A 13,365-nucleotide genomic window follows, 5' to 3' on the forward strand; every position below is an offset into this window, starting at 1 on the left:
GAGATGAAGACCTCACAAGGCAGAGAATGCCGAGGGAGGCAATGGAATTATCATTTCCCTTTGTCCAGTGAGTCATGGGTGACCTGGGCTCAGCAGACAGTTTAACACTTACAAGCAAGAATTCTTCATCCCCAACGCTCAATTCCCCCACTTATCTGTATGGCTCAGTTCTGTGCTTCTACGGCAATTTTGTATTTATTCCAAGCAAAAGGAGAGAAAAATAATTCTGACATTTAGATACAGATTCATATTAGTCCGATGGAGAATAGGTTTGAGGATCCAGAAAATCAGGCATGAGAGCATGTAAACTCAGAAGATAAACACATCTACAGAGCCTTCTCTGACTCCCTGTAAACCAGAATATTTATTCACGAGATTTATCCTCTGTGGGTGACAATTTTTAGTCATTTAGAAAAGACAACCAGTTTCAATCACAGGTGACTTGGAGCACCAGAGTCCATTCCAGCCCACCTGCAGTTGGGGAAGCTCCCTCTGCTGGGTAGTTTGATCACAATGTTCACACAAGGACAAATGCTCACCTTTCATCATAACCTCCAGTTGGATTCAGGGAGAGAAGAGGCTTGTGTGTGTATCTATTCTAGTCTCAAGCTGTGTGGATTTGGAGTGTTTGACCTGACAAAGTCTATAGATGTGCGCCAGTGTTATATAAATAAGCCAAAGATGGCCTCTGTGTATTGGCCCCCAGGTTGTTTATTTCTAAACTGCAGGTTTATTTTTAAACCACAGTCATGACATTCAAGTTTTACACATCCAATTTTCCAAAAGTAGCCCAAAGAAGCAGATTTGTAGCCTTTTAGAGACTTCTTGCTTTGCATGTCCCAGGAAATTTTATCCAAATCTGCTAGCATTAGATATGATAAGGCCCAGGTTATGAAAACCCCAACAGCTGCTGCCCTTTGGAGCTCTGATCCAGAGGCTCCCCACCACTCTGCTGTGTCACATCAACTAGACACATAATCCTCTTCTCCAGTGCCCCTTTCCCCCAGGCATTCCCTTGTCCCTGGCCTGTTATGGGTAAGCAACCCTGAGAGTTGCCTCTGGAGACACTCTTGCTGCAAGGGACTTCTCCAAGCAAGCCTGTCAAAGCATCGGCCATTAAAGGTTGTATATGCTACTGCCACCTTGTGGTCAAATATTTTTCCTTGATCAGCCCCAAATCTCTCAAACCCTCCACAGTTTCACACTCTCTGCCCCGCAAACACTGACTCCAGGATCATGGATACAAACAACTCTACATCAAGACTATCTTTAAGTCATACAAATCACACACTAACTTCCGATTCCATAGACCCCAAACTAGGAGTATCTGGCAGCAGAGAAGAAAGTAAAATATAACCCACCTATACAGGCCCTTCCTCATTTAGTTGACAATGGCCAACATTAGAATCACAGAGAGGCCTGCTCCCCACATAGACCCAAATGAAGGTTATTCTTACTCCTTGATCAATTGTTATCATCTGTGTCCAGCGTAGAGTGATTAAATTTGTTTTCTCATGTTAAAGATTTGGCATGGTGTGTTAACCTACAGGAAAGAAAGATTCCTTTTTAGAATTAGGAATATTATGCTTTCAGTCTGTAGATAGCAGAGGACAATTTCAAAGCCTTTTTATGACCAAAGAAGAATTTTTACAAGATTTTGCATTTGCTATATTCTTAAGAGCAACAGATTACAAGAGAAAACAACCAATTAAAATGGCAGACTTTTAAAAATTTCATCATTCACTTTCACAGGAAGTAGCAATACTCTCTGAAATTTGAACATCTTAAAAATATTTTCTAAAAATAACATTCAAAGAATTGATTCATAATAAAAGAAAACATGACAGATTTCTTGGTGTCACTCATATTCCTACAAATGAAGTTTCTATATGGAATGGCAGGTAAAACATTAATTTAACACCTTTTCAGAATAATCCTTTAAAACTGGATTTAAGATGTATTACACTGTTCTCTTTTTGTTTGTATGTTTGTTTTTTGTATTTAATTTAATTTTTTTGGCTCCTTATATTCCTGAGTCTTCTCTCTAGCATGATTAATTAGGAGTCTGAAATTTTCAAGAGTAAGACCCAGAATTAAATTAATTAGAAAAATTTAAAAAATCAAGTAAACACAAGACTTACAAATGTAATGAAAAAAAAGGGTAAATGAAGTTTTAAGTAGTTAAATAGGAAACGTTTACTCTAATTCTACCTCCTTACCACAGCTGTCATCAGTAACCCAGATTCTTACCATGGAGTTCAACATTTAAAAGTCTGTATCATTTTTACTCAATTATCTCTTCCAACCTTGCTACAAAATCTTATTTTGGAGAATTTTTTCCTAAGATACTCAGACCAAGCTTTTTGGGGAATGTTATCTAGAATTATATTTGCTTGTGCTTTTTGGCAATTAAGTATGACTTTGGGTTAAAGTACTTGAGTCCGTAAACCTACACATTATTCTTTCCATTGCTCTAGAGTTGTTTAGTTTTTTGCTTTGTTTTGTTTTTTTATAGGACAGCGACTATGCTTGTGAAGCAATTTAAAATAGGCACCATTTATAATGAGCTGTTCAATTCGTCATGACCTGCATCGCTGACAGGACAGAAAATTCAGATGGTTTCCCTATTCTAATAACTAGTGGTGTGGTAGACAGATGCCCCTGAACAGAGACCATCTTTGAAGGAAATCTCAGGAACATGTCAGTCATAGGTACAGGTCATCCCAAGACATTGAAGCAGGGGATCCAGTTCTTGCCCTTCTCACGTACAAAATCTCCTCCTGAGCTCTCGATTCATGGCGTTGCTGTCCCGCATAGTGGTTAGGTGGGAGACTTACGTTCTCACACAGAGGTAGCAAGAAAGTGGAAATCCTCAAAGGACTTGGTCCTACACATGAGAAAGACTCTGTATGAGAAGAGTTTTTCTAAACTCCAATCAGAAAACAATAATATAAAATTAGTCCTCTTTTATTCTGCACCAGCATACTGGGAACGTCTTCCCTTAAGAAACTCCTTTGATTAATCTGGTATGTGTGAGGTAAGTACAACGGATAATACGCCAGATTGTAACAGTTGATCACCAGGAATTTTATATCACCATCTGATGAATAAAATTCTTTCCCATTGTCCTCTTACTGACACTGGGTTATTAGCTCTCTATATGCCAGAGACAGATATATTTTCCTGTCAAGTCCTTTCAGAGAGTGAATTCATGGTGTTCAACTCACCAGACCATTGGGAAAGGCGGTTTCCAGCACTTGCATTTTGCATTCTTAAACAGGTAACCTGTTGAGAGCAGATAGCAGACAACTCTTGAGCTGGCAGAAGACCATCCTATTATTTGGAGACACTGTCACTCAGCACGAGAGTTTGTGGGAGCTATTTCCTTCTTTATACTAGCTGGCAGGGAGCCAAGAAGATGGCCGTTCAACCCGTTACCCCCAGTGTTTGAATCCAGACACACGTCTTTACATTGTCAATGTCTCTGGCGCTTTCTTAGAGTGTTGTTTTGTATTTCTCTTTTTATAATCTTTATGGAAACATAATGCAGAGAAGGGCAAAGACAGAAATGTAGAACAAAATGAATTCTCACAATTTGAACCCCTGTGTGACCACCATCCAGCTGAAGACATAGTGCCACGGCCGGCACACCAGAAGCCCGGCCCTGGCACTACTTTGTTATGTATCGAACTTTCTAATAATGGAGCCATCCAATGTGTATTCTTTGATTTCTGGTTAACTTTGCTTAATAGTGTCCATGAAAGATTCATCCAAATTTTTTGTGTAACATTGGATAATTTATTTTCTTTGCTGGGTAGTATTCTATTATGTGAATATACCACAATTAATTTATCCAGTCTATCGTTGACGGCTGCTGTTTTAGCTATGGCTCTTAAAAGAAAAGCTACTTCTTCAACTTTCTTTGGAGTTTTCTTTTCTTATTGGTTCCTACGAGTTTGATTCAGCCTCTGGATTCCATCATATCTTTAAAATTATTTTACTGTCTATTTTGGTATTTAGCTCCACATTTTTCAATAATATGTTTATACTTATATTTATTTTGAAAGATTTATTAAAACTTTTAGATTTTAGTTATTAAATACAGATTTTCTAAATATGAAAGATAAGGATTAGCTCTCTTTTTTTTTTATTTGGCAAAGAAGATTGGCCCTGAGCTAACATCTGTTGCCAATCTTCCTCTTTTTTTATCTCCCCGAGCCCCAGTACACAGTTGTATATCCTAGTTGTAGGTCATTCTAGTTCTTCTGTGTGAGATGCTGCCACAGAATGTCTTGATGAGTGGTGTGTAGGTCCACGCCCAGGATCCAAACCAACGAAGCCAGGGCCAACAAAGCAGAGTGTGCAAACTTAACCACTTGGCCATGGGCCCACCCCTGGATTTAACTCTCTAAAAATTCTCTCCTATACATACATCCAAAACCACCAACTTCCCATCTGGCTTCTTCTGCGCATAATTAGATCATGATTTTTCTTTTAATTAACTTGATGTGATTTTATTAAGAAGAGACTTAATACTCACACCAAGAAATATATATCATATCATTTAATATTTGAAAATAAACTCACTCGTGTAGACTATAATTCTGCGGTTAGAATTGCAGGCTCTCAAACATGGGATCATGTAATAACATTGTTGGAATCCTACTTTCACAAGTGATGTATAATTCAAGAGTTTAAGATTATGGTATGAAATTAACCACTCCTTTTGGTAGCTACATAATTTTTCATAATAAAGAAATACCATAATTTATTTCGTTGTCTCTTGTTGATGGACCTTAGGGTTGTTTCCGTATAAACAATTGACTTTCTATTTCTAAAGTTTTTTTTTTTCAGAAATGGGATTGGGTCACTAAATATTTTAATTTCATCCTATTAATAATCACTGATTGCTTTAGGAATGTCTATAGCAATTTATATTCCCACATTAATGTTTTTAGCTTTTTTACTCACATTCCCACCAGCAGAGGGAGTCATAAAGCTTTAAAATGTTTGTCAAACATTTGAGAGAGAAATGGCAATTCATTCTTTTCAGGGTTTTCAGATAATAAATTTGAGAATTTTTTTCTTACATTTTATGTTCAAATAATTATAGATTCACAGGAAATTATAAAGATGTACCAAACAGCCTTTACTTAGCCTCCCCCAATGTTGACAGCTTGGCCAACTAGTACAATATCTAAAGCAGAAAATTGTCTTCCATATAACCTACAGAACTTAGTCAGTTTTCACAACTTATATATATACTCACTTGTGTGTATGTTTGTACATGTGTGTAGTTCTATAAAAATGCATCACATATGTAGCCTCACATAGCTACCACCATAATCAAGATACTCAACTGTACCGTCTCCACAAGACTCCCTGGTGTTATCTCGTTATAGCCACACCCACCCTCTCTCCCCATCCCTAACTCCTGGCAACCACTACATAAAAGGCACTATGCATCATGTCCTCTTTTGAGACTGGCACATTTCACTCAGCATAACTTCCCTGAGGTTTATCCCTGTTGAGTGAATCAGTAGTTCCTTCCTTTTTATTATGGAATAGTATTTCCTTTGTATGATTTACTAAAGATTATTTAATTGATTATCCATTGAAAAACACTTGGATAATTTTCTGGGTTTGGCTATTACTGATAAAGCTTCTATGAACATTTCTGTACAAGTTTTGGTATAAAATGATTTTTCATTTCCCTTAGATAAATGACCAAGAGTTCATTTGCTGGGTGTATGATAAGTCCATTTTTAATTTTAAAAGGAACTACCAAACTATTTTCCAGAGTTTCTGTACCATTTTGCATTACCATCAGCACACTTGCACTTGATGTTGTCATTATTTTTTAATTTAGACATTCTTATAGGTGTGTGGTTTTAATGTTCATTTCTCTTACGTCTAGTGACAGTGAACATTTTTTCATTTATTTGTCATCTGTGGATCCTCTGCAGTGAATTGTCTGTGCATGTGAACCCATTTTCTAATGGGATTGTTTGTTTCTTAATACTGACTTTTGAGGTTTTTATGCATTCTAGATACAAGTCCTTTGTTAGACATGTGATTTGCATTTTTTATCTCCCAGTCTATAATTTGTCGTTACATCCCTTTAACAGTCTTTTGAAGATCGAAAGTTTTTAATTTTGATGAGGTCTAGTTTACTAACTTTTCCTTTCATGAATTGTGTTTTGGGTGTCAAGTTGGCAACTTATTTTTACATTCATTTTTATCCTAATTTGCATGAATGGGGACTTGTCTCCCTTAGAACACACTCTGCCTACTATTCACTTTTCTTTGGATACTTTTGAGAATTAATACTTTAGAGAATTAATGGTATCCTTTGGTTATTTTCTTATTGAAATTTTCTTCCTTAAACTCACATGGAATATCTTTAATTACTATAGTTTTCTTTTATTTTTCCATATGTTTAGTGATTTTCTCCAGTGAACCATTTGTGTTTGACATTGGTTTTAGTACTTCTACTTACAAAGTTTTTCCAAAGATTTCTATATATTTTTTCTTTTCATATACATTTTTTGTTTACTTTGGAATTTCTTGTTCTCATGTTAAGTAGTCTCTCTGATATATCAATTTGACATATTCACATAAAATATCTTCTGTAATTTTTATAGATTTATGTTTTTAGGTTCACATCTTTTATGTATATCTAATTCATAAATATATAGGCCATATGATAGAATGGTTTGACAAATCTTCATTGAGATATATTACCAATCTTATTATCATATACATTTTTCTGTGTCATTTATCTAATTTTATAGTTAAAACATATCAATTATCAACATATATTGTCTCTTTTCTATCTTCTCTATAATATTCTTTGTAATTTATCCCACATTTTTGATTTTTCTCTGTAATCTATTGTACGCTTTTCCTATGTATCTTTGACTTAGTTTTTTTTCCCCTCTGAATACATTTCTTTCTATTTACTTTATAATTGCTACTTCTACTTTGCTTTTTTTGTTTTTAATCTATATCTGTATCTCTATAAGTTCATTTTTCATATCATTTTCTTGCCAATTACTTCTCCTTGGAATATGATTTTTTGGGGGAGTATTTTCAAAATTCACAATCATTTCTTCTGGAAAAGGACTGTGTCCTTATAGATTAGCTTAGTGAATCCTTTTTTATAGCTTGGTTGTGGGATAAACATGGAAGACAGAGTTTGGGGATGTGGACCATTTAAGGTGGTTAAGTTGGTCTCCATTTTCTTTTCTGGAATCCTCTTAATGATGAATCACCTACAATGTCTGACAAAGAGTGAAAACCCTTTCCCCAATCACTTGCTTTCCCCTACTCACCCTGCTGCTTTCCTCCTCCACCCAGAGCTCTAGGAGAGACCCAAAGTGAGTTATTGTTCCAGCCCTGGTCCACGCAAAAGTACTGGGGCTCCAAGTGGGAATTTACCAGCAATTTCCATCTGCTCCTCTGAAATCTTATATTTTTCTCTTCACTCTGCAGATCCATCCTGCCTACCTTCTGCCATTCCTGGGACACTATTTTATCTTTTGACCAGCCTGAGAAAACCATACCTATATCTGAATTGTTTTTCGGGCTTCTAACAAGTTGTAATTTATCTTGGTAGGAAGAGGACGTTCTTACCTCTTTCCCATTGGGAATATAACAGAAATGCTGAAAGTTGAAAATTAAGTGTTGCTCCATTCTACTAAATCAACCAGTGGTGTTACCAGCTGGATGCATTTTAGTAGTTGTGCATGTGCATATGTGTGCATGTGCGTTGCTGATCACTGGGGAAAAGTGAACTATTTAGTAAATAATTTTGGGGAAGAATATCATCCATATGGGAAAAAATGAAATCAGATTTCTAACAACATATAGAAAATTCACTTTCCAAATGGATTAAATTCTTAAATATAAAAGACAAGATATTTTAAACTTGTAGAAGAAAGTATGTAGCAGGATATATTTAGATAATGTGAACACAGGGTGGGAAACCAGATCCAGGAGAGTATGTCTCATTCTCATCCTCTTTTTTCCTGATCCTGATCCTAGCAGTTTATAAACACCTTTGTTACAGAATTAATAGAGCAGCTTTTAAAATGCAGACCCTCCACACACATATTTAATCAAACGTACAAGGAGATAAGCATTGGGAAATAAAGGAATGATATTCTGGGATGACCTGGAAACTTGTTACGGTAAAACAAATGTAAGGCAAGAAAACCGAGCACACTGAATCCAGAAACTCCAGAAAGAAGCTGAAAATCAGTATTTCTAATGAAATTCAGCAACTGAACAAAATCAGAACACTGCCTCCAAACTATCGGGAGATGAGGACAGGAGCCTAGGGCAGTTAATCAACCTCAGGGGAGGAGTTTGCTGAAGACTGGGGTTCTGTGGGAGGAAGGCTCAGTCATGCTGAGAGGAAGGCCCACAGCCATCTACCAACCCGATATCCTGGATGGAGTGAGAAATCTGTCCCAGAACCACTACCTCTGAATCCCCATGGGACCCTAGAGGTTGGGGCAGGTGTCATGAATAATGAAAGACTTCACAGCAGCTTTAACCTATCAGGGTAGCCAGAGTCCAGTTTATAATTGCTTGTGATTCTTCTCTCTTTTCTGGACATTATGAAGGACACTGGAGACTGTCACAAATAAAGTTCGAGTCACACAGAAAATATGAATGCAAAGGGAGAGACAGACAAATACGAGGAAAGCCATATCTCATTGGAAAGAGATTGCTTCGTAGTTGTTTATGACAAGCACTTTGGGTCAGACAGACTGAGGTTCAAATTCTGACTCTTCTTTTCACTAGGCCTTCAGCAAGTTACTCAACGTGGAAGCCTAAAGTTCTTCAAAGAGTGAGCTTGTAAAATCTCTTACAGACACAATGTAAAGAATATAATAAATGATCTTTTCTTAAGTTTGGGCCTAGCAACATAGAATATGGTCTGTAAGTAGTAGCTATTAATCACAATTGTATACATTGCCATTTTCCTGTGCTGGTGTGGCTTAATAAATTGGAATTAAACCAAAGTACAATTAATATTAACTTTCCAGCCTGAACACTAGGACAACAATCCTTGATAGTCCAGCAGTCACGTTGTCAGAAAATCATTATACAATAAAGCATAGTCGTGAACACTGCAATAAGGTACGTCAGGTAGTTCTTAGAATTCTTCAGAGAGTTTAGAATCTCCAGCTTTGAAAAGTGATACAGCAATGCAAAGCAAATATCCTCAGGATTAGAAGTAAAAATTAAATTTAAATATTGTCACATTCAATAGAAGAGAACACTATTTTCATAGAAAGCTTCAAAGTAATCAATTATTAGTCAGGAAGATAATTTTAAAACTGATTATTTCTTACAATTGAAGAGACAGTGAAAGAATGCATAAACAGGTGTTTTGAATTATTCGCAAATAATGAAGCCACTTTTGATTTCTTCAAAGGTCATCAGGTCTGGGTGAACTAAAATTGATATTTTAAGATAATTTATCAAGAATTTATCCCAAGATTGTCACAGCCTATAAATACTTTTAAGATCTCTAGTAACAGGTGCATCAGCAAGAAAACCCTTCTCAAAAGTAAGAGTCATTAAAAAATTTGTGTGATTTTGCATTTGCCAAGAGAGACTGACATTGCTTCCAATTATATGTATTGAAAATGACATCACTAAATTTTGATCCTATAATCAATGAATTTGCAGAAAAACAAGCCAGGAAAATCTCACAATCCATCAGAATACCATGCCACTAAATTATCATTTATTGTATTATGTAAAACTTTGACACCTAATATTACTTTTTGCAATTTTTGTAAGTTCATCTGGTTATCCATATAATTATTACTTTTGAAAAGTAATAAAATGTTTCTAAAGGAAAATTTATTTAATTATCATGATGACACCTTTTTCCTGCTTTTTGAACAAGCAGCCTCACATTCATTTTGCACTGTGGTCTGCAAATTATGCAGCTGGCCTTGTTTTCCAATGATATGTGCTAGACTCCAGAAAGGTTGAAGTTTGGAAATTTCTTTGGAAACTTCTTTCAAATACCCTCTATTTCATCAGCAAGGAATACTCCACCTCCATTATTCCCATTCCTATCTGAAGAAAAGGAGCAGGCTAGTAGAATTTTATTATAAGGGGGGAGGTTTATCTTATTTCCCTTTCAAACTGACAATAGTAATCTAATTACTCATGTCCTGTCTCTTTTACCTGGGGCATTAATTGTAATTCTCAGGTTTCCACTTTCAAATCCTGCATGTGTTTTTTTAAAATATGGATTTATGATGTAAAAAGAAACTTATTATTTCTATCCAGTTCTACCGGCAAGCCATTAATTTGGTTTGGACAAAATAAAATGATGTAAAAACATGAAACAACTCCCAGAGTGTTAAGAAATTATAGCTCAGTAGAACAAATATGTAATCAGGGGGCCGAGGGCGCAGTGGGAAGCCGTGTTAAAGAGCCGCCTCTCTGATCCTGAGTTCAATCCCAAGTAACAGAACAGGGTCCCGGGTGTGGAGTTCAAAGGAGGGCAGTGGTTGGTGACGTCAGGAAAGTTGCCAGGGAGTCTGCCACCAGCGATTTATTTAGGATCAGACTGGTAGAAGATGCAACACTGAATTCTGCAACCAGAAAAGTCTGGTCACGGAAAAGCAATGAAAGGGAAAGACGATAACTGCCCAGAAGGTTACATTTTAGTCATAACCTTTTTGAGTCTAAACAAGATAACATCTTGCGGATAACATCATGTACAGTGCATGCAAGAAGTTTCACTCTGTGCCATTGAAACACTACCTCCCCATTCCACAACTACATACCACATAATTTGCATATTTCTCCCATGTTGCCCCCCCAGCTTTTCTGTGGTCATATAATGAGTGTTGTCCAACTGATGAGGAAACTGACTACAGCTGAAAGTTGGGCTAAGGCTATGGGCTCCCAGGCTCAGCTCCTCAGCTTCCTGCTCCTCTGGATTTTTGGTAAGAGAAATATTTCCAACTCTTTGTGGCATTTAAGTCCTCTGAATCCCAACAAAAATATTACATCTTCATGAGAAACTGATTTTCGTCATTCTCTCTAAACATGACGCTTTTGATTTATCTTTCCTATTTTCCTCCCTAAACAGATACCAGGGCAGAAATAACAGTCACACAGTCTCCGGAATCCATGTTAGTGATTCCAGGAGACAAAGTCATCATCACCTGCAAAGCCAGCCAAGACATTGGTGATGATGTGAACTGGTATCAACGGAAACCAGGAGAAGCTCCTAAGCTCATTATTAAAGAAGCTACTACTCTCTGGTCTGGGGTTCCCTCTCGGTTCAGTGGCACTGTGCATGGAGTAGATTTTACCCTGACAATTGATGACGTAAAATCTGAGGATGCTGCATATTATTTCTGTCTACAACATGATCGTATACCTCTCACAGTGATACAGCCTGTTACAAAAACCTCCAAATGCCCTCAGTGGGGTTGCCTCAGCTGCTACTGAAAATGTTCATTATGTAGAATGAGGTGACTGTTGGTATTTATAAAGTTTCTCCATGCACATGCACACTCACTTCCTTTTTTGGTTTGTTGGTTCTGTAGTTTCTGCTGCCAACAAAGCCATGCCAGACACACTGGATACAGTGGAGGCTATAGAAACCTCATTACATTGTCCAGCTGTGCCAGTGATTGCACTCTGAAGCAGAAGTAAATTCATGTGGCCAGGTTGCAGACTTTTGCCACATTCATCATTTCCTCTTCCGAGAAAAGCAAAACCAAATACCAAGATGGACCCCGCTTAGCTTCCAAATAATAGCATTAAAGGGAATCTTTCCTTTCCTCGAAGCATGCTCATTCTCGCCCATGCAGTCTTTTAGACCCTTTCCTAAGTCACTGAGTTTTCACCAGCTCCTCCTCAATCCTCATCCCAACGACGGAGAAAAGCAAGTGACAAACATGAGAACACCACACAACTGGGTGCGGACTCCTTAATATTCAGTCTCTCCTTAGATTGCCAGAATTTTCTCTTCATCTATTTCATCTTGTTTGTTCTCATTACAATGACCACTAGGATGTCTCTCACCCTTCTTATTTTAGATCCTCATTCATTTTTGATATAATTCACCCATGTAATTCCAAGGTCAAAGCCTTCCCCTTATACCCATGGCATATACTATCATCTGGTGACTTTTTGACTTAATCCCCTTGTATCCACTGGCCAAATTTCACCTGAAATCTCAAGTTCTCCTTCAAAACCTGAAGAACTTGGCAGAAATCAAAGAGATTACCTTAAGTTTGGGAATTCAGAATACTTGAAAAGACAGATCTGTGTACAGGCTCTCTCTAACAATCAGGTGATGTTGTTTAATCGAGCATTTGTGATTTAAAGGCACTTCTCCTGGATTTGTGAGAAAAACAACAATAACACTAAGTGATATCCATGTTTTGACCTCGTCATCTCCAGCCTATGGCAGCTTTCATGCTGTTGGTCTGCCACAGACACCACCTGGAGAAGCTTCGTGTATAATTATAAAACTGTGGCTCCCCATTAAACTTCAACGTCTGGCTGAAATTATGCCTGACTCTGTGATTTTTACTGAGTACTCAGGTTAACATTTAATAAACTTTAACAAGGAAAACAATGGAAGTAGCAAGAGGAGCCCCAGAAAATCATTGATTTTAAACTTTTCTTTTTTTCAAACAGCATTAAAAGTTATAAATTTCTCTCTAAGTACTTTTTTAATTGCATCCCACAAATTTGGATAGGATGTGCTTTCCTTATCATTCAGTTCAAAGTATTTTGTTTAATATTTGATTTTGATTTATTATTTACATATTTTATTTAGGAGGATATTGTTTAATATTGTATGATTTTCAAAATGCTTTTGTACCTGCTTTCTAATTTTATTGTTTTATAGACAGAGGCAATTCTCTGTATGATTTCCAGACTTTTAAGTTTATGCAGACATTACACAAGATATGGTTTATCTTGGAGAATGTGCCCTGTGCATTTGAAAGGATGTTATTCTTCTGTTGATGGTATACTGTTCTTCAGCCATTAGTTCAAGTTGGTTGGTACTGTTCTTAAATCATTTATATCTCTAATCACTTTCTGCCTTGCTATCAAGAGCTGAAAGGAGTGCATTAGAAATTTACCTGCAGGTGCTGGCCCCGTGGCCGAGTGGTTAATCTTGCGCTTTCCGCTGCGGCAGCCCAGGGTTTAGCCGGTTCTGATCCTGGGCATGGACATGGCACCGCTCATCAGGCCATGCTGAGGCGACGTCCCACATGCCACAACTAGAAGGACCTGCAACTGGGATATACAACTATGTGCTGGAGGCATTTGGGGAGATAAAGCAGAAAAAAAAAAAAA

At 37.1% G+C, this 13,365-nt stretch overlaps 1 long non-coding RNA gene across 1 annotated transcript; it reads right to left on the reverse strand.

The window, feature by feature from the left end:
• Positions 1-223: 223 nt before the first annotated feature.
• Positions 224-13,321, reverse strand: LOC139045589 (uncharacterized). Its single transcript, XR_011504279.1, has 3 exons — positions 13,149-13,321; positions 3,228-3,285; positions 224-2,887 (listed from the first exon to the last, which is right to left on the reverse strand). It is a non-coding gene; the product is annotated as an uncharacterized lncRNA (long non-coding RNA).
• Positions 13,322-13,365: the final 44 nt, after the last annotated feature.

Source organism: Equus asinus, chromosome 6 (assembly GCF_041296235.1).
Source record: "Equus asinus isolate D_3611 breed Donkey chromosome 6, EquAss-T2T_v2, whole genome shotgun sequence".
In the NCBI taxonomy this organism is placed as follows: Eukaryota; Metazoa; Chordata; class Mammalia; order Perissodactyla; family Equidae; genus Equus; species Equus asinus.